This window comes from Hylobates moloch, unplaced genomic scaffold (assembly GCF_009828535.3).
Source record: "Hylobates moloch isolate HMO894 unplaced genomic scaffold, HMol_V3 SCAFFOLD_5, whole genome shotgun sequence".
In the NCBI taxonomy this organism is placed as follows: Eukaryota; Metazoa; Chordata; class Mammalia; order Primates; family Hylobatidae; genus Hylobates; species Hylobates moloch.
The window spans coordinates 24,464,370-24,483,501 of NW_026652280.1; the positions used below are offsets into that span (position 1 = coordinate 24,464,370).

General features: G+C 40.0%; 1 long non-coding RNA gene across 1 annotated transcript; it reads left to right on the forward strand.

Moving 5' to 3' along the window:
• Positions 1-347: 347 nt before the first annotated feature.
• LOC116468078 (uncharacterized) lies at positions 348-19,109 on the forward strand. The gene is made up of 3 exons (XR_004247986.1): positions 348-532; positions 7,556-7,685; positions 16,356-19,109. It is a non-coding gene; the product is annotated as an uncharacterized LOC116468078 (long non-coding RNA).
• Positions 19,110-19,132: the final 23 nt, after the last annotated feature.

Below are 19,132 nucleotides of genomic sequence, written 5' to 3' on the forward strand. Positions count from 1 at the left end.
CAGTTGACTTGGAGATTATGTTAGTTCCATAACTTATATCTGAGATCTTCCAAGCTCATATTATGTTAACACAAGTCACTCCTAGGGCTTGAATGAAAAATGCATGATTGTACTACAATGCTGTGTTATTGTGGCATTTCTCCTCAGTTAGTAAGACTTTTTCTCTTCCAAGTGTACTTCTAATGGGCTTGGTAATAAAAACCAACAAATTTCTTCGAAATTGTTTTCTAATTGTGACAGTTTGAATATTACAGAACAATAAATATTTCGTTGTCTCTATGCCATATAGCCACTTCAGTGAGTGTGACTCACTCTTTGAAAGATTACATCCTTCTTGGGCTTTTGGCGTTTGTCTCCTGGGATGCTGCAGGGTTGACCCTGGATAGCATTCACGGTCATTAGCTCATGGTGTTCTTGGGAGACATTTGAAGTCAGCTGGTGTCCTGCTGATGGAGCTGCTGAGTTCAGCATCACATCGACATAATTTCATGATGCGTTTGCACGAAGGGCTTTGGTGCCGTTTCTGAGTGAGGTAAGCACTTTGGGATTGAGTGTTGACAAAGTTAGCTGCTTGTTACCTGATTTGCAGGGTTCTGTTTCTTGGATGTCTTTGCCTCTTAATTTCTCCACCAGTGATACACTATAACGTGCATTATTGCTGCTTGTTGTGCAATGCTTTCGAAAGTGAAATATGCTAAAGAAGTTTTCTTTTGATATACCACTAATAATGTAAATGAAAGAGCTTCCCTCAAATAAAGCTATAAAGTGTGGTTTTTTAATTTTATTTTTCTAAAATGGCAGAGTTCATGGTTTCATTAAACTAGTTTGTTGGTTTCATTCATCTAGGGACACTCTAGATTTGAGCAGACTTCTTGATACTCATTAATAAGAATAACAAAGTTTTCTCTACTTGTATTTGAAGAACTGCTTTCTCAATTAAAATCCTGAAAATTTGTATTCATAAGAGAGAAACAGCTTCACTTTGATAGTACAAGTTAAGCATCCCTTATCTGAAATGCTTAGGATGAGAAATATTTTGAATTTTTTTAAACTTTGGAATATTTACATTATACTGGTTGAGCATCCCAAATCTGAAGATCTGAAATCTGAAATGCTCCAGTGAGTATTTCATTTGTGCATCATATTGATGCTCAAAAAGTTTTGAATTTTAGCCAGGCACTGTGGTTTACACCCATAATCCCAACACTTTGAGAGGCCAAGGTGGAAGGATTGCTTGAGATCAGGAGTTCAAGATCAGCTGGGGCAACATAACAAGACCCCATCTCTACAAAGAATTTAAAAATTAGTTGGATGTGGTTACATGCATGTGTAGTCCCAGCTACTTGGGAAGCTGAGGCAGGAGGATCACTTGAGCCCAGGAGTATAAGGCTGCAATGAGCTTTGATCACACCACGTTGCACTCCAGCCTGAGCAACAGAGTGAGAACCTGTCTCTAAAGAAGAAACAAAGGTTTCACATTTTGGATAACTTCAGATTTTGGATTTGAATTTGGGATGTTCAACCTGTAATAATCACATTGGACTAAGACTGATCTGTACACCATGACTAGAGGCCAATTTTGCACCAGTGGGGATCTCCAGAAACATGGAGGTCAGCAGAAGAATCAACGATTCTCTTTGTTACATGGGAGGGAGATGTCTCCCCTTCAGCTCTGTATTTTCCTGGGAGTAGATCCAGCTTCGTGGGTCCTCATGAACTTAGTATCCCAGTGCTACCACATCCTCTGTCACTACAGCAAAGTTACTAAATTGCTTTGGGCCTTGGCTTCTTTGAACAAGGTTAGTTCCTTTCTCTCCTGCATAAGGTTTCTGTGAAGCTTGAGAGAGAATATGAATAGAAAAGGTCTGGCATAGTAGCCAGCACTTAGATGGCATTCCATCAATGTGACTGTTTTTTGTCCTTTACGAAATTGGCCCGATGACTATGCTTGAGAGCCAACAGGAAGTAGGTTTCCCAGAGAATCCCTCTTCATCCTGGATCCATTCAACATCACACACATGTGTGTGCACGCGTGTGAGTGCACGTGCACACACACACACACACAAAAACACGGTTTTCCATTGTCCAGCACGAAGTCTGAAATTGTACATTGACGGTATAGCCCTTTGGAGGATGGAGTAAAATTGCAGTATTGTTTGGCAATAGACACTTCTTCTCCTTGGGGGAGGATTAAACTTTAGTGCCCCATTGAGACCAGGCATAACTATGTTATCTGCTTTAGCCAATGGCGTGGGAGGTGAAGTGTTGTGTGTCACTTCTGAACAGAAGCTTGATGAGCCACTCTGTACCTTGCCATACTGTTTTTCTTTGCCACATTCACAGGCAAAATATGAGTTGGTACCAGCCTGGGTCCCACAGTGGGGATCACCGTGATGGACAGAGGTTTCCTCCTCCCACTGGTTCACGCTGGACATGTGGTATGATTGATAATAATCCCTGTGGTTTTAAACCACTGAGATTTGGGGGTTGTTTGTGAGCACAACATAAACTCATGAAGGGAATTTGAAGGATAGAAGTCATGAATGGAAATACAGGAGGCTACTGAAGCCAACTTTGCATGCATCTTACAAGGATCCTTTTCTGACACTACCTGTGCCCCAGGAAGGCAGAGGTTGCAGTGAGCACCTGCAACAGAGCTATCTAATAGGGACCAGGAAGCATAGATTTGAATAAAGCCTTGGTGGGGCCAAGTGAAAAATTTGTGGGTTCAACTTTCAGTTTTAATAAAAACATCTTAGTCCCATGATTCTCAAACTTGAATCACTTGAAGGGATTGTTAAAACACAGTTCAGTGGGCCCCATCTCAGAGTTTCCAGTTTGGGAAGTCTGGAGTGAAGCCCGATAATATGCATTTCTAATGAGTTCCTGGGTGATATCGCTGTTGGCTCAGGGCCTGTCTTTGACAACCACTACCTTAAGTTCCACCAGGTAAATCAGAGACCCCTTCCTTAGAGTGAAGGAGACAGCTGAGAGGAAGAGGCTGCCTTGCTGAGATTCAAGCCTGTTCTTCCTTTTTTCTTTTAGACCAGACACCCTGACAGGTGACCCTAAGCAGGCCACCCACGCTTCCTGCCCAGGAGTCGATGCCACAGAGGACATGCTTGGGCGTTCCAAAATCTCCCTCCATATTATTTGAAGATGTATCTCAGTGTCATGCTCAGAAGTACGACGAAGGGATGAATAGATGACTGGCCTAAGTTTAGGAAATTTTAGGCATGAGATTCAGAGTTAGGGAAGAAGAAATGTTTTCTCCAATTCATGGGCCACAAGACACATGGATCCCCCAAAAGTGGAGCCCATGAAAAGTCATATCGTTATGGAGTCCATGGAGGTATTTTAGGACTGCTGGGTACCAAGAAGTATGTGTAAACAAAGATAAGATTAAATTAATTTTATATTCCAGAGGGTAAAATGCCATGAAAGTTTCTCTCCCAGTTCAGCAAGGAAACAAATCTCAGAATCTGTGAAAATATTTAGGTAGCTGATGTGGCCACTGCAGGATTGCAGTTTTTCCCATTTGTGGTTTGGGAACTAGAGAGGAAAAGTAATCCAAGCTTTCACAGAGTCATCAAGGGTTACATGGAAACAGGAAATTAACTATCCATTAAAAAAGCAAAGAATTATGTCAAAATACTTTAAAGATTATAAAGCTAATTTAGAGTTTCACAAGGACACAGTTAACATTGGAATGTATTATGTACAGTGATCTAAAAAAATTACATGGCTTCTTTTAAAATGGATGGAATAACTATATATATAGATGGTCACTAAGCACATTTATTCTTGTGAGAATGACAAGACTATGCAAGATAAAGTTCTTACTTTTGAACCGAAACTAATTATCTTTACAGAGGAAGAATCGTTTTGCTTCTCTTCTTCAAACAGTAACTTCTATTTTTGTGTCCCCTCTGAGTCTCATGATGTTTGGCCAGCATTAGATTTCCATAAACCTAATAGAATTGATAATATGAATGGGACTTTTATAGAATTAAAATGTAAAGGAGACTCCTGGAAAGTGGTATAAACCTTTGGAGAACAGAGTCTTCTTCTGTTCTTTGCATAGGACTAAAGTAACTCCCCATATTGTTCCTTTATATTATGACCCATGGTAGCAATGACAGACCTAGAACAATACTGTTTTAAAATTGTGTCTCTCATAATAAGCAAAACCAGCCAAGAGTTCCAGGGTAGAGCAAATTAATGACTATAAGGAGGAATCACCCAATGTTTGGGGTACTCTACTTTTATAGAGGATAGGCGAATCTCTTGCGAGTTACCTCCCTGTTATTTTAGGGAGAAAATTGACATTTCATGATGTTCCATGGCTTACTTAAGTAAGAGAACAGAGAACCAACAATCAGTTTTCTAGGCTTCAAGTTTGATTAACTAGGATTGTGCAAGCCTGCATTATGAGCTTTGTGGTCCTCAGCATTTTTACCTTCCAGGCCACTTCCTCCATAAAGAAAATTCAAAAATATATTTTAAAACTGCATTGGTATAAAGATAAATATATTAGAGCATTTATTTGTAAATATTCATTAATATTGTATTCAAGTTTTCCTCCTGATTTTAAAATAAATTAAAGCAATTATCTGGACTCCTAAAAGTGTTGCAGGCCCTAGTCATTGTGCTTTCTGTGCCTAGTGGGTAAATCCACTCCCAGATCATGCTTGCCTGTCAATATTGTTAAAAAAAAAAATCCTCGTTAAAAGACTGGCTTATTAGCATAAGGTCTGCAGGTAAGAGAAAGAGAAATATATGAAATAGAACCCCAACCAACCCAAAGATACGTGCATAAGCCCACGTCCAGCCTATACCAGCTAAGCAGATACATAAGAAATAAATAATTGTTGTGGTTTTATGCCATGGAGTTTTGGGGTGGTTTGTTATGCAGCAATGACTAACTGACATAAAATCTTGGCAGCTATTATATGGAGTTAGTTTTTTTTTTTTTTTCAGAGTGCAATGCAAAACCATTGGAAGGTTTTAAGCAGGGGAGTACACAATCTGATTTCCTTTGGACAAAGTTCACTGTGGCTGTGGGAAAGAGATTAGAGTGGAGGACAGGAAACCAGTAGGAGACTATTGCAGTCATCCAGCTGAGGAAAGATGACTTGACACGGTAGGGCTGGGGGCAGGGGTGGAAGTGGAGATGGAGAGAAAAGGATGGGAGTGCAAACTGTATTTAAATTTTCTGCTAGGCCCTGTGAAGGATGTGAAAAGCTACAGGGAATTATAAGACCATATTATGCCTTAATTGGAAAGGATGAGAGATAGATTGTTTCTGGAGACAGGAATAGAGAGTTGGTGAATTTTCTGATCACATACAGATAGTCCTGCTGAATGTTCCTAAACTCACTGAGGGCCAGATTCAACTTTTGAAATCTGTTTGTGGGAATCAAAGTTGATGGCAGAAGCAGATGGCTGTGAAGAATGCTATGGTGTAACATTTTGTGGGTTATATTTTAACAGGATGGTAACTGAGCTTTTTGAGCCTGTCTGGTCTATGCCCTCCTCAAAATTCTCCATCCATCTCCCTGTCTTCTCTCCCTTTCTATAATTTGCAACAATTTGATTTTCCCCCAAGGAAGTCTGCTTTCAGAAAAAGTTGCTTGTTTATCTTTGGTTTAGCCAAAGAAACAGAAACGTTTCAACATAACCACACCCTGATTTCACTTTGCCATATCATACAATTATAAGATGCCATTTCATTATAAAATTGAAAGAAACATTTCACACATGAATTCTTAATTCATTTCCTAGAGGCATGCAGGATTTGGTGTGGCTATCAACAGCTTTCTTGTTCTGAGGAGTGAACCGAGGTATCATGTGCTAAAGCATCTCCCTGAAAACATCTGAGGCAGGATTGAAATGAGCTTTCAGATCCCTTAATTCTTAGTTTAGTAGGGCCTCTCCCTAGATCATGCCAGTATAGCAGGAATATATTATGCACATTTTAAATCTACAGGCTTTCCAATAACTTAGAAATATATTGATCTTTCCTAAGAGATTTTCCCCATTTTTCTTGCCCATTAACATTGATATAAAAATGTTAAAAATAAAGCCTAATAACAATGCATCTCATTAGCACCAGGATCACTTGAACAAAATAATTTTTTTTTTTGCAGAAAGGTTTCATTTTATTGGACAGTGTTCATCCATTGGTTGAAAGAAATTAAACTTTGTCAAGAATATTATAGAAGAGGAAAATCTGCCTAAAGTTTCTGAAGAAAACCAGTGACAATCTCTTAACAATCAATGTAATGCAATGTTGTTATTCCTAGTTTTATTATATTTACATTTTGGTATGTTTTATACTTAGGCTTTATGTTCAGAATTATTTATATTTCATTCTCATGTTAATGTTAGTTTGAGATTCTTTGAGTGATATTTACATTTGTCTGTTGATACAAATGGGAATAGATATATTTATTTTGGGGGTAGAACCTAAAAAATTGGCCAAGTCACTTCTTTTTTTCTTCCTCACAAACTGTTTTAGTCTTTGAAACTTTCATGTGTTTTGGCATCATTCAAATCTCCACTGTGCTTCATTCCTTATTAAGAAACTCAGGCCTTAATTAACTTGCTGTCCCTTCATTTGAAACTTACTCCATTTGATAACTCTTTGTTGCTTCTAGAACGGTTGGTGCAGGCTTGTGTGGGCTTCCATAACACAAAAGCCAGATGGATTTTTTAAAGCAGATAAATTTAGTCTTGAATAGAGAACTGTGAAAAAAAAAAGAGAAAAGAATCATTAAAAAAAAAAACCCCACAAAACAAAACAAAACAAAAAAATCTTGGTACTGATAAAACCAGTGAGAAATCACAGATTCTCAAATTAGGGGAAAAGGAAACCTTTTTCTTTTCCTTCCCCTCCTCCTCCTTCTACTTTTTAATTTGTTTTGGGCTCAAGAATTGAAAAGTTCTGTTCCCAATTAAAAATGGATCGCATTTGGGTCTGAGGGGGAGTGAGCCGCCTCATGATATGAGTATGAGACAGAAGGCTGTAGATAGATTGAGTCCCTTTGATAACCAACACCACTCTCTCCGTGTGCTAATTTGCAGAATGGGGAAAATATTGGCATGTTGCCTTCAGAATCCTTTGGAAGAAAAGCATTAGAAATATGAAAGCATTAAAATTATGTCCAAAGTGTTTACCTTATGTAACAAATTTATTAGGGAGTCTCAACATGTTATGGGTATAAAAATGAAACAGTTTTACACTTATACAATGACAGCCCTTTCAACGAGGATATGTTGACCCACCTTTCCTGCTGGAAAGTAACTCCCTTAACAGCAATTTGGCCTGCTCCTCTAACTTTCCTGTCACGTTTGGTTATTAGAACAGTTCACTTTGTTATTTAAGATTCAGTCCTATGTATTTTGATACTTCAGTCTCAAATCAGATTCAGAGCTTGTGTCCTCCCCGACAAGTGTTGACTCCCCCAGTCTGTGACTCCAGTGGCTTGAAGGTTGGTGGTTTGTTCTTCGTGTACTTACATCTTTCCTTCTCTCTTTGAACTCCTTTCTTTAGACTTCAGAAGCCTCCTGGATCCTATTCTGGTCCATCGTGGCATGGTCAGCAGATGAGAAACAGATGGACTGATGTGTGGTGGGAGGAAGCTGTCCTGGTCGAGCTCTGCTTCAGGCCAGTCCTTTCTGAGGTTGGTGCTCTCAGTTCATTGGCAGCCTCCATAGAAGTGGTGTGTTTGAGGGACAGCATTCAGCTTCATCTTGGCCCCCTCCATCACTGGGAACTTCCACCTCCACCAGAGAGGGCAGTTGTATATTGGCCTTGAGCAGTGATAAACATCTCCAACTCCTTGTCTGTGTTGGGTCTCCCGTTGCTTGGTCCAGTGGCTATCCTGAATGGTTCTATGGCTCTTATCATCAGCTTCCATGTTGCTTCCCATGGAGCTATGGGAGCCACTGGAGTCCTCTTTTGTATTTCCCAGGTCCACAGAGCCTTGAAATGGGATGGGGCTGCCCATATCTCATTTCCAGGTATATTGCATGACGAGCCATTGCTGACTTGGGCTACTGACCTAGAGCAACTACCTTCAGGAATCTCTGGTCTCTAAGTGAACACTATTTTCTATACTCAAACATGCACCTTCCCAAAACTCCAGGTGACATATATCTAATACACACCCTTCTCTCCTCTCACCTTAGCAGGCATCAGGAAATAAAAACGATAGTGTGCATTACCCCTCATTTCCTAGTATGGTCTCTCAATGCCCCACTCCTGTCATCAGAGAAGACCTCAAAATCTGCAGTTTAGCATGTATCCAGCCAGTCTACCTCTCTTAGGGTCACCTTCAGCATCTATTCAGGATTCCCTTGGAGATTGCCTTACTTGGTTTTGAGGAGAGAGAGGCACCATCACCAGCCACAATTACAAAGACATGAGAGAAAAGACTTTCTTCACTAGCATGCACTTCACCAAAGATCTACTGAAGTAAAATATCAGGTTGTCCTCCTTCCAACTTTAAGATGTTTTTTGAATGTGGCTGCCTCTGCAAAAATGGAGCCTGCTATTAGCAAGCAACTTTATGTTACCACTCTCCCATCCCCAACTCAATTCTTTTCTTAATTTCATTGGGGACAGTTCAGAAATGGAGCCTCTAGTAAACCTTATGGACACATGCTTATCACCAACAACTCAAGCTCACCTTTGGACTTTGACCATGGTTCTGAGACAATAGGAAACATCTCACTCTCCATCCTACTTTGTAATTTACTGTCTTCATTTGAACTCACCAAACTCTTTCTGGTGTTTTTTCCCCTATCCTGCGCTGGTTTAGACAAGGTTGTGAGTAAGCTAGCAGTTTCCCAAGCTTATGGGCTAGGCCCCTAGCCTGGCCAGTCATCCAGAAAATGCGTCCTACAGGCCACAAGCAGGATAGTATGGCGGGGGGGAAAGTTATAACATGGGTCTGAAACTTGGCCATCGGTCCATGGCTGGCTACCTGTGACCATTATCTTTTTGGTCCTCTAGAGATGTGTTCCTGATTTCTAGAACAAAGGTTGGACTAGTAAATTTTAGTAGCAAAACCCATATTTTTTCCCAAATTGGCTGTTAAAACCTAGACCCTCTTTCTTCCCAGGCAGAGACCTCATGGCATGAAGTATGGCGGCTCTGTGGTAGAAAATTTGAGATCTACTGAAGTAAAATATCAGGTTGTTCTCCTTTCAACTTTAAGATTTTTTTTTGAGCATGTCTGGCTCTGCAAAAACAGAGCCTGCTACTAGCAAGCAACTTTATGTTTCTGTTTATCTGACTTTCCAAATGTCCGTTGTACGCTGAGCTCACGATTAGTAAGGCCATTTCCTGGTGTATTTTCCAATTGTTGTGGATGTTTTTAAAAGTCAAAACTTGGTGATGCTTATGTCTACTCCATATTTTGCAAAGTTAATGCTTTGAAAACTGCTGCTCTCATAGGACTAGAATAGCATTTCCCAGGGAATGGGACACTAGTCTCTTGGGATGCTCTCTGAAATGAAGAGCTTTATGGTCAAAAAAATTGTAAAACATGCAGCATTCCATGTCCTCCTCTTGGAGATTTAGTAAGAGCTCAGAGAAGTTCTGCAGCAAACAACTTGTTTAACTTTGTATGACCCAGTATTTCCCAACATTTGGAACCTATCTATTGTTTTCTCGTGTAACATTTAATGTCATTTGGTAGAAACAGTGCCCCTTCAAATACAGTTTGCAATTCACTGTCTTAGAGCAGGGGCTAACATATTTTTTTCTGCAAAGGGTCAGATGATAAAAAATTTAGGCTTTGTGGCTTTCACCGACTCTGTTGCAGCTTCTCAACTTTGTCCTTGCTGTACAAAGGCAGCGACAGGCATATCTAAAAATGGGTGTGGCCATGTCCCAGTAAAACCTTATTTACAAAAACAGGCAGTGGTTTAGATTTGGCCTATGAGCTATGGTTTGCTGATCCCAGTTTGTCCATTAAACAAGTGAGATTTATCCTGACTAGGGAAGGTACAATCTCAAATAGTGAAGCAAAAGCTTAGTTCTTTCCTGAGTAATTACTAGAATTTTGCTGAACTTTGGAGACCAAGCCACCGAGGATACCAGTTTTTCCCTGATCATCTTGAGAATCAGAGCAGGCTAAGTGACTTGTTCCCCACTGCTTATTTTATCAGACATCTATCTAGCTGTGAAATCTTGGCCCGGCTCTGGATCTATTGCTAATCATCAGCCAGACTCACTGTGATCAAAGACGGACAATAGAACATAGAGCAACTGGACCAACCACTTAGTATCAACTCAATTATTGTATCTGAAATGAGCTGTCTATGTTTTTCAAGCTTACAAAAGGAAAATGTTATAAACATCATTAGAGGCATTCAGATGATCCTGGCTGCTTTCTGAATGGTTAACCATAATAAAATACTGTATTAGTTATCTATTTCTGCATACCAAATTACCTGAAAACTTGGTGGCTTAAAACAGCAAATGTTTTCAATCTCACAGCTAGAGTGGGTCAGGAATTTTGGTGGCATAGTTCAGTTCTCTGGCTCAGGGTCTGCCATGAAGTGTTGGCCAGGGCTGTGAGGACTCAACTGGGGAGAATCTGCTTCCCAGCTCATTCCCACAGCTGACCTCAGGGCCCTTGGACTGGCAGTTCCTTGCCTCATGGGTCTCTCCCCAGGGCTGTTCACAACATATGAGTTGTTGTTCCCTAGAGGAACTTCCCCTAGAGGGAAGGCTCAGAGAAAGGAGGCGGGGAAGGCAGGCAAGACAGAAACCAAAGTTTCTTTGGAACCTTATCTGGAAAGTGCCATACTATCACGTTTGCTATTTTCTACTTGTTAAAAACATGTCACTGGTTCCAGACCACACTCGAGGAATGTGACTCTACAGAGGTGTGTATATTAGGAGTCTGGGGTCCTTGGGGGTCATCACAGAGGCTGTCTACCACATATACTAATTTCATTAAGGTCTTTTTAATTATTTCTTTGTGCAATGAGGGTTCAAAGTCCCTGGCCTTAAGTAGCAGAGGAAGATGTCAAGCCACAGTAAAAGCATTAGGGAGTGTCTTTATGAGGACTCAAGAGGAAAGGAAAAGAGAAGAAATAAAGTATGCATGTTGCAAGGTGGAAGGGATGGGGAAGAGAAAAAGAGAGACAAGCGAAGAATTATGGAGGCATTTTTCTAGAATTATATGTCTTCGTTTGGAAGGAAGGAAGCAGACTGAAAGCTTCCTGAAAGAGACCTGGCCAGTGGACTCCTAAAAGTCCTCTTGTTCCTGCTCATTTCTCAACTCTCTGGGTTAAAAAGTGTCTCACATTCTCCATTCATTCATACATGTTTAACTATTATTGATCTATTATTACCAAAGTAATTGGCTGAAATTTTATAATTTTGGCTGTCCGCTTGCCAAAAACAAAGGAAAAAAAAAAAAGAAAAATGAACAATCAGCCTCATATCAAGTACTAAAGGGGATACAATTATATAATAATCTCCTGCCTTTGAAGATCTTATATTCCAATTAAGGAAATAAGACAAACATATGGAAACAGTTATGTTAAAATTAAAGATTTAAATAACTGTTTAAGAGTAGAATGTTGTAAGGCAGCACATGATTAATTATCAGACAAATTATATAGAATTCGTTACTATTGGAATCCAAGGGAGAGACCAATCATTGTGAGCAAGGTGATTGGGGAACATATTGTGAAGCAAATGATAAGGATCTGGAGAGGGAGAGTAAAGTAAGGGTATTCCACGTAGATGGGATGGCATGAGTAAAAATAAGAAGGCAGGACAGGTGTTTTGGGGGAACAATGAGTTAACCAGTTTGGAGAGTGGGTTTTTGGAGGCGAGTAGTCTGAAATGAGGTAAATGGTAAGTCAGACAGCCATGCAGGAACAGGTTGAGTTTAATTATCTAACCTGTGCTCAGTCCCTGAGGCAGATGGCTCACCAACAAACATGCATGAATTACCCTCTATTAGAATTTTCAAAAAGGGGTAAGTTCCAGGTTGATTCACTGAACATCTTGGGCTCCCATCCCGTGCCTGTCTTTTAATAGCAATTGGTGGCAAATGGAAACAGTACCTGTGCTTTGTCTCCATGGCAGCAACTCCAAAAAGCCTTGATGGCACCCAACTGAAAGAGCCTGAATTGTTGTCACCCCCCACTGAAAGATGAGGAGGCAATACAGGGAAGGAATGTGGCTGTTTCAGGAGGCTGTGGGATTAGGGAGACAGGTATGCTGGGCACCAGGAGATCCCAACTGAAGTAGAGTTGCAAAGAGGATTCAGGGTATCAAACCATAAAGCATTCAAGTTAAGACAGCAGGAAAAGTTGACACTGAGCCTGTATTCTTCACATTCTGAGAACTTGGAACCACAGAGAAGGGTCATAGAGCCTTCAGAGAAGACCTAAAGAAATCCCTAAGTAGATGTGACATCTAATTCAACACCACCCCCCCCAACTTCCTAACTGTTACGTTACTCAATCTCTCTAAATTCCATCTGCTCATCTATCAAATAGGTATAACAGTATTACTCACTATATTCATGGCATTGCTTTGGAAATTCAATGAGTCCACACATGTCAAAGATTTCAAAGTGCCTTCCAAAAAGTTCTCATAACTCTTAGGTACTGCTATTGTTGCTGCTATTTTCAATCTGTTCTTCCTGGCATCTCCATATCTTTGATAGTCATAAAAGCACATAACCACATAAGATGGTGAAATTATAGTTTTCTCTTAGATTTAAGTCTCTTTGAAAGGCTTGGAATGACCCAAGGAAGACTTAACATTAGAATGTCTCTGGGTTTTAGAATGTTTCTCGCTCCCTCTTTCCTACTCCCTCTCCTGTCTCTTTCTCTTCCATCCCTTCAGTAAGCCACACAGTCAATGCCTTCTCTGTGCCAGGAACTTTGCAAAACACTTCTAGCATTTCTAGGCTCTGGATATGCAGATTTTGGCAAGGCCAGTAATTAATTTTTGGCTTCTGAAAGGTAAGTGATCATGTTCAGGTGTGAATTCAGATAAAGTAAGTTAGTAGGGTCTCTCAGTAGAGGAAAAAATGGGAGATTTCACCTTAAGAAGGAAGAGGATGAAAATGTAAACCCAACATGTGCTGTTTGGGAATAAATTCCAGTGGTGTGTCTGGAGCAGCAGGGGGGCATCTGTGGGTGTCCGCAGGCAGCTGGCCAGCAGGCAGACAGCACAGGGCTCAGAACCAAGGCCTCCTGGTGCAGGGAAGGTATGCAGACAGCACCTGGGGCCCCATTTCTGTACCTGTCCTGGCTTCCCAATCCCATCAGCTGCTAAATTATGGGGAGGAGAGTACCACGAAGGCAACAGGACTCATCTTCTTTTAATTATTATTCTATGGTAGTATGGTCGTGACTTCTATTTAATATCTTCTGGCTGGCAACAATGTACTGAATGCTCTGCAGACCACAGCATTAAGCATGGCCATTGGCTGTTATGTAATGGGCTGAAATCTTAATTCTACAGACATGAGATGCTTGGGGAAGAAAAGGAAGGCTTTGATGGCACCAGGGCAAACAGAAAGATAGTAGCTCCTTGGTCTCAGACTTGGAGTCCTTGACCTCAGCCTCTGTCCTGAGGACCCTTCCCACAGTTGCACAGGAGGACGCTGATTTACGATACTTCAAGAAGGTGTTTTCAAAATGAGTGGGCACAGAGAAAGTATCTAAAAGAGTTTAAGATATTAATTTATTTCAGATATCCAGGATAAGAAGACTGCAGTGAGAAGGGATCCCACAACAAATCATGACCAAAAATAGCTAAGAATATTGCATTTCCAATTTGCCAGTATGCTAGTGGCATAGGAGGCTAAAGGCTGGTATGAGCTCAGCCGGGCTTTCGCCTGCGTTGTCGGCATCCCAAATTAGCAACAAGTGTCATCAAATACATGAACTGGGAGGAATTCCAAAGGAACCAAATCATTGCTCTCCAAATAGATGGAGAGAGGATGTAGTGAGGGGTCAGAAGTGGAGAGGACAGGCACAGGAAACCTTTGTGGTGTCATTTCTGTCCCCGGACAGGATGCCGGAAGGAGAGAGGTCAAAGCAACAGGAAGTCTAGCATCACGGTACAAAACGTTATCAAGACTGATGGGATTTTAATTGTTTCATTCTTTAGGGCAAGTGCTGTGTGATCACTTAGCCATCGAATCTCTATTGTGTTATGTTTTGTAAAATTCATTTTTAATTTGAAGTCAATATAGGAAAGGTTGAACAAACAAAGGCAGAGGTGGGAGTGCAGTGGGGGAAGAGCTTGTTAAAGTAAATGATCCAAAAAACTACAAAAACGCTGGAGGACTTTTGTGTAGGTCACTCCCAAGCTGCATTTCCCACTGGACATCTGGATTATAATTCAGAGCACCAGTTTCTGGCTTTTGGCCCTACTCAGATTCTCTGAGTTTCCAGTCTTACCTAAGTAATCTTCCCTAGAGGAGTTTATGTGATAAACTCTATCCACTCCCCTGGGGGTGTATGTATAAGAAAGTCCTTTCCGTAGACCACAGGGAGAGAATATAAACTTCTGCACCTCCTAGGCTGCCTGAAGTTCCCCTGGATCACACAATTCCTGCTGCTTTGGCTGTTGGTTAGCATGACAAAAGCAACTCTTCAACTTAGGCTACTCTCTTCTAAAGGCTAAGGGACAATTGATAACATCATCCCCTCAAATCTAGGAAGAAACTATGAAATGACATATCTCTTTAGAAAATGATTTGCCCATGGAAGATCTCAGTCTATATCCACTAGAGAGAAAGAGCTTATGTAGTGCCATTCAGAGTTACATCTCCCCAAGTATGAGGGGTTAGGGGGTTGGATAGTATAGCTCACAAACATGCCCTTGGAGTAAGGAAAGCTCTCAGCATTTGGAAGTGTTCTCCCAGGCTGATGCAGTGTTGTGTTCCAGGTTCCTCTGAGTAGCTCCTAAACTCAATCTGAGTTCTTTGTAGCAACCTGCATGTGCCCAGGAGGTGCCCATTTCCCATTGGCCTGACTAGGTGGATTTTAGTTGCTGGGGTCTAGTCCAGGGAACCTATTCTGAGCCACCCTCCATCTGAACTTCACTGTATTCATATTCTCCCATGATTTCAGGGCTATACTAAGACTGGGATAAAAACTGCTGAGTGCTGACATGATGCAAGATGGAAAATATGGGCTATCTCACATGGCTAGAATCTCCATACCCTCCCATAGGAAAACAGGTCTAGCCACTCAGCCCCAGAAGTATATCTTGGCCATTTTCTGAGAATAAGAAATAACAACAGACAAACCAACCAACCAACCCAGCGACAACAAAACAGGTCTACCCTGGAGTCATACTCTAATTTTTTCTATTTTCCTCCCTTTCTGATCCTTTATCCCACTTTCTTTTTCTTCTTCTTCCTTCTCCGTCTTCTTTGTCAAATAGAGGATTGAGTTATTATCATTGATCCACACAAAGTCCCTCTCTCATTTATTTTCTTTAATTCCCACCCCCCATTTCTATTCCCCGTCTTCCCATGTGCAACCTTCCTAATATGTTTGATATGCATCTGTTTGTTTGTATGTACTTTTAGAAAATGTTTATTGTTTTGTGTGCAAAAAAATTAATAAAAAAATAAATAAAACAAAAAAATTAAGAAAAAAGAAATATAAGGCTGTTTAAACTGTATTTAGAATATCCGCAACCTTCAGATTAGATTGATGACAAAGAGTTGAGAAAGGAAAATATCATTTGTTCATTCACTTATTAATTCAAAAAATACCTATTAGATACCTACCATGGGCAAGGCAGTCTGCTGGATGCTGGGAAGATATGAGTTAAGAGGACAGACATTTGTCAGCTCCCATGGATAACACACAATAAAGCAATAGAGCCATTCTTAATTGTGATATGTGCTGGGAAGATAACCAGCAAGGGACTGAGATGGACGGGATCTTTTAGCTGGATGTTAAAGGCTTACTTGAAGAGTTGACATTATCCTGAAAAGAAGAGGAGTTTCTTTTTGAGAAAAAAAGGAGAGGAGTGGGAGAGACCATCAGTAGAGAGAGCAAAGAACATGTGCATAGCCTTGAGGTGAGGAAAAGCTTGTATGCTCCAGGGATGGAATGAGAGGATCCCAGTGGGGCTGGAGGACTGTGACCCAGGGAAAGAGGAGTCAAGATTGGAAAGAGTCAGGGGAGAGATCAAGGATAGCCCAAAAGCCAGAATGGGAAATTGTTTTACTCTGAATGTGGCAGGAAGCTAAAGAGTTGTGATTAGGGCTCATTAAATGAATGAAAGCGAGTGACGTGATACAATTAATATTTTTTAATTTGTGCTTCTTCATCGAGAACAGATTGGAGAAGTGAGAAGAGGAGCAGAGAGACCAGCTGGAAGCTGCTGTAGTAACCCAGGTGAGGGAGATGGTGGCCTGGACCAGTGATTGGCATGGAGGTAGAGAGAAGTGATAGAACTGATTTAAGTCAACCAGCTGCTTGATCCAAATAATGCCAAATGAGTCTATTGCCATCTCTTCATATTTTACAACCAGATCACTTCTGCATAAAACCACATGGAAGAATAAGAAGGGAAAAATAATCAAGCAATAAACTGTTCATCTGAACATAGTTAAATTCTCCAAGAGTTGATTTTAAATTATTTTCCTAAAATCTATTAAGACTTTTTTCAAAGTCTTTCTTCTATGGAGGCACATCTCTGGACTGAAGCAACCAGCCTTTGCTTTTGGTGTGGTCCTGTTTCAGTCAAAATGGCTAACAGGCTATGCAGAAAATCAAATTCCAAGTTACTCAAATGTGGAGAAAATCTGGAGGTCTGGTATGGGCATCTTTTCAAAATGTTTTAATTCCACATTGATTTACAAATGACATTGTCTGGTATGGTAGTTTTAAAAAAACATCATTTTTAAACATCTGCCAAATTTTAAATGGTAGTTTTGCATGAAAGTACAAAGAAAACTTCATCCACGATCATGAAATTTTCCAACTCATATATCCTGATGAAAACAAAGACTTTCTATGGACAACTGTTGAACGACGCCTGACCTTGGAATCTGTGCTATCTACCCTTCTCACTGTCATTCTCTGTCTAGTTTGGCTTTTCCAAATTTAATCACTAAGATATTCAGACATTATTACAAAATATTATTACGAGCCCTTTAATTACCTTGATAACATTACCGGCAATATTAAAAACTTTTAGCAGTATCTTTCATGGTGTGTGCCTTGCCTGAAAAGGAAAGATATCTCTGATTAAAGTTTGAAACCGTTAATAATATGGAACACCATACAAATGACACTTTTCCAAATTAGAAATTTTAAGATCAAAGATTATTTACTGGCTTATATTTGTATCTAATTTTAACATTTTTATGTAGAGACGAGGTCTCGCTGTACTGCACAAGCCAATCTCAAACTCCTGACCTCAAGCTATCCTCCTGCCTCAATCTTTTATTTACTTTTAATGTTATTCTTTGTTCACTTTGTTGAGATATCTAGGTCAAAGCCTAAAGGCTATGTATTTTAATTTTAAGTCTGCATGTTTATATACTCTCATACCACTAACATCCTGGCTAATGTCTTAATGACTAATTTTTTCCAGTTTTACCACGGAATTGTCTTGAAGTTGGTGCATATTTCACAGACTCCAATCTGAAGTGTGGATCATAGCATGTGTTAGAAACTAGCTGACTTTGACTCTTTTTTACTCTGAGATAGTATCTAATTGGTCCTGTTATCTTGATTTTTATCGGTCAAAGCTTTCATTTCAGGCCTCCTAATAGGATGCTGACCAGCCAATGGAGTGTTTGCCTTTGGTCAGGTGTTCACCCTCTGGTCCAATTAGCTGAGGCCAAAATGTAGTAAGGAATTGTAGCCAAAGAATGGATAAGGAATTTCCCAAGGCATTCTTGCTCAGCAGGTGCTATGTCAGTTTTTAGAAGAGTTTGTGGTTGTGATAAGTGTTTTAAGGGTTGGCCCATACTGCATGTGATCTAAGGATCTCAGAATAATTTATTACCAAAGTAGCAAAAGAATTTCTTGTAAATAACCTCTGACAAATATTTTTTATTGGCATGTGCCCTAAAGATAGCATTACAATGAAGCTCCAGTAACTGAAAAGATCCTGGATTGGTATTAAAAAATTAAAGTTAAAGGCTTATGTAACTGTCTTACAGATAATTTTAGGCAAAGTAGTCTTGAGATAAGTTCTGCTAATCAGTTAAAGAAACAGTTGAATATTTTTTAATGGCAAGAGCACTAGTCTTAGAATCAGGAACAATGGGTTGGCTCTGAGACTCTCTGTCTCATCTTGGGGAAATCATTTCAGCTTTGTGGCCCCACCCGGTGTTTTCCCGGAGCCCATAAGATGAATGTTGTAATAGGCTACTTCTACTTCTAAAGCATCCTTGATCTGAAATTTGAGAAACGGAACTGAGAATCAAAATGAAATAAAAGCTTGAATAGATAAGTTAGGAGACCAAAAAAAAAAAATCCAGAGAGAAATTAAGTTATTTATAGAGCATTCACTATGATATCCCGTGAGCTTTACACATGTTGACTTCTCATTCCTCAGAGAAAGGCTCTGAGGTTGTATCCAGTTTACAGTAGAAAACAGGTAAGATACCTTGCCCCAGTCATACAAACTGTAAACAATGGAGTCAACCCAATTTTACTTAGCTAAAAGAATAATAAAGTGCTTTCCATCATAACAAATTCTTCCTTAAATGCAGGGAGAAATAATGCTTATGGAAAAATAGAGGCAGGTAAAAAAAACAGTAATGTTTTACAAAGAAATAACAGTATTTTCACTAAATGATGTGGAGCTTGGGTTGAGAACGCTGATATATGACTCAGAATTCAAACCTTTTGCACTGATTGTTTTCACTTAGATTTTATGAAAGCTGTAGGTGTGTGAGTTAACGAGGAATGCTTCAGCACTTCCCTGGTCATGCATAAACATCTACATGCAAAACAGCAAGGAGTGCTCTGTTTATCACAGCTGCAGTCAAGCCAACAAAACTGTTTCTACCACTGAGGATGAAATTTGTAAAATTTGTTCTCAAAAAATAAAATAAGCCTCTTGTTTGATTGCCATTCCTTTGGATTTCCTGCTCGA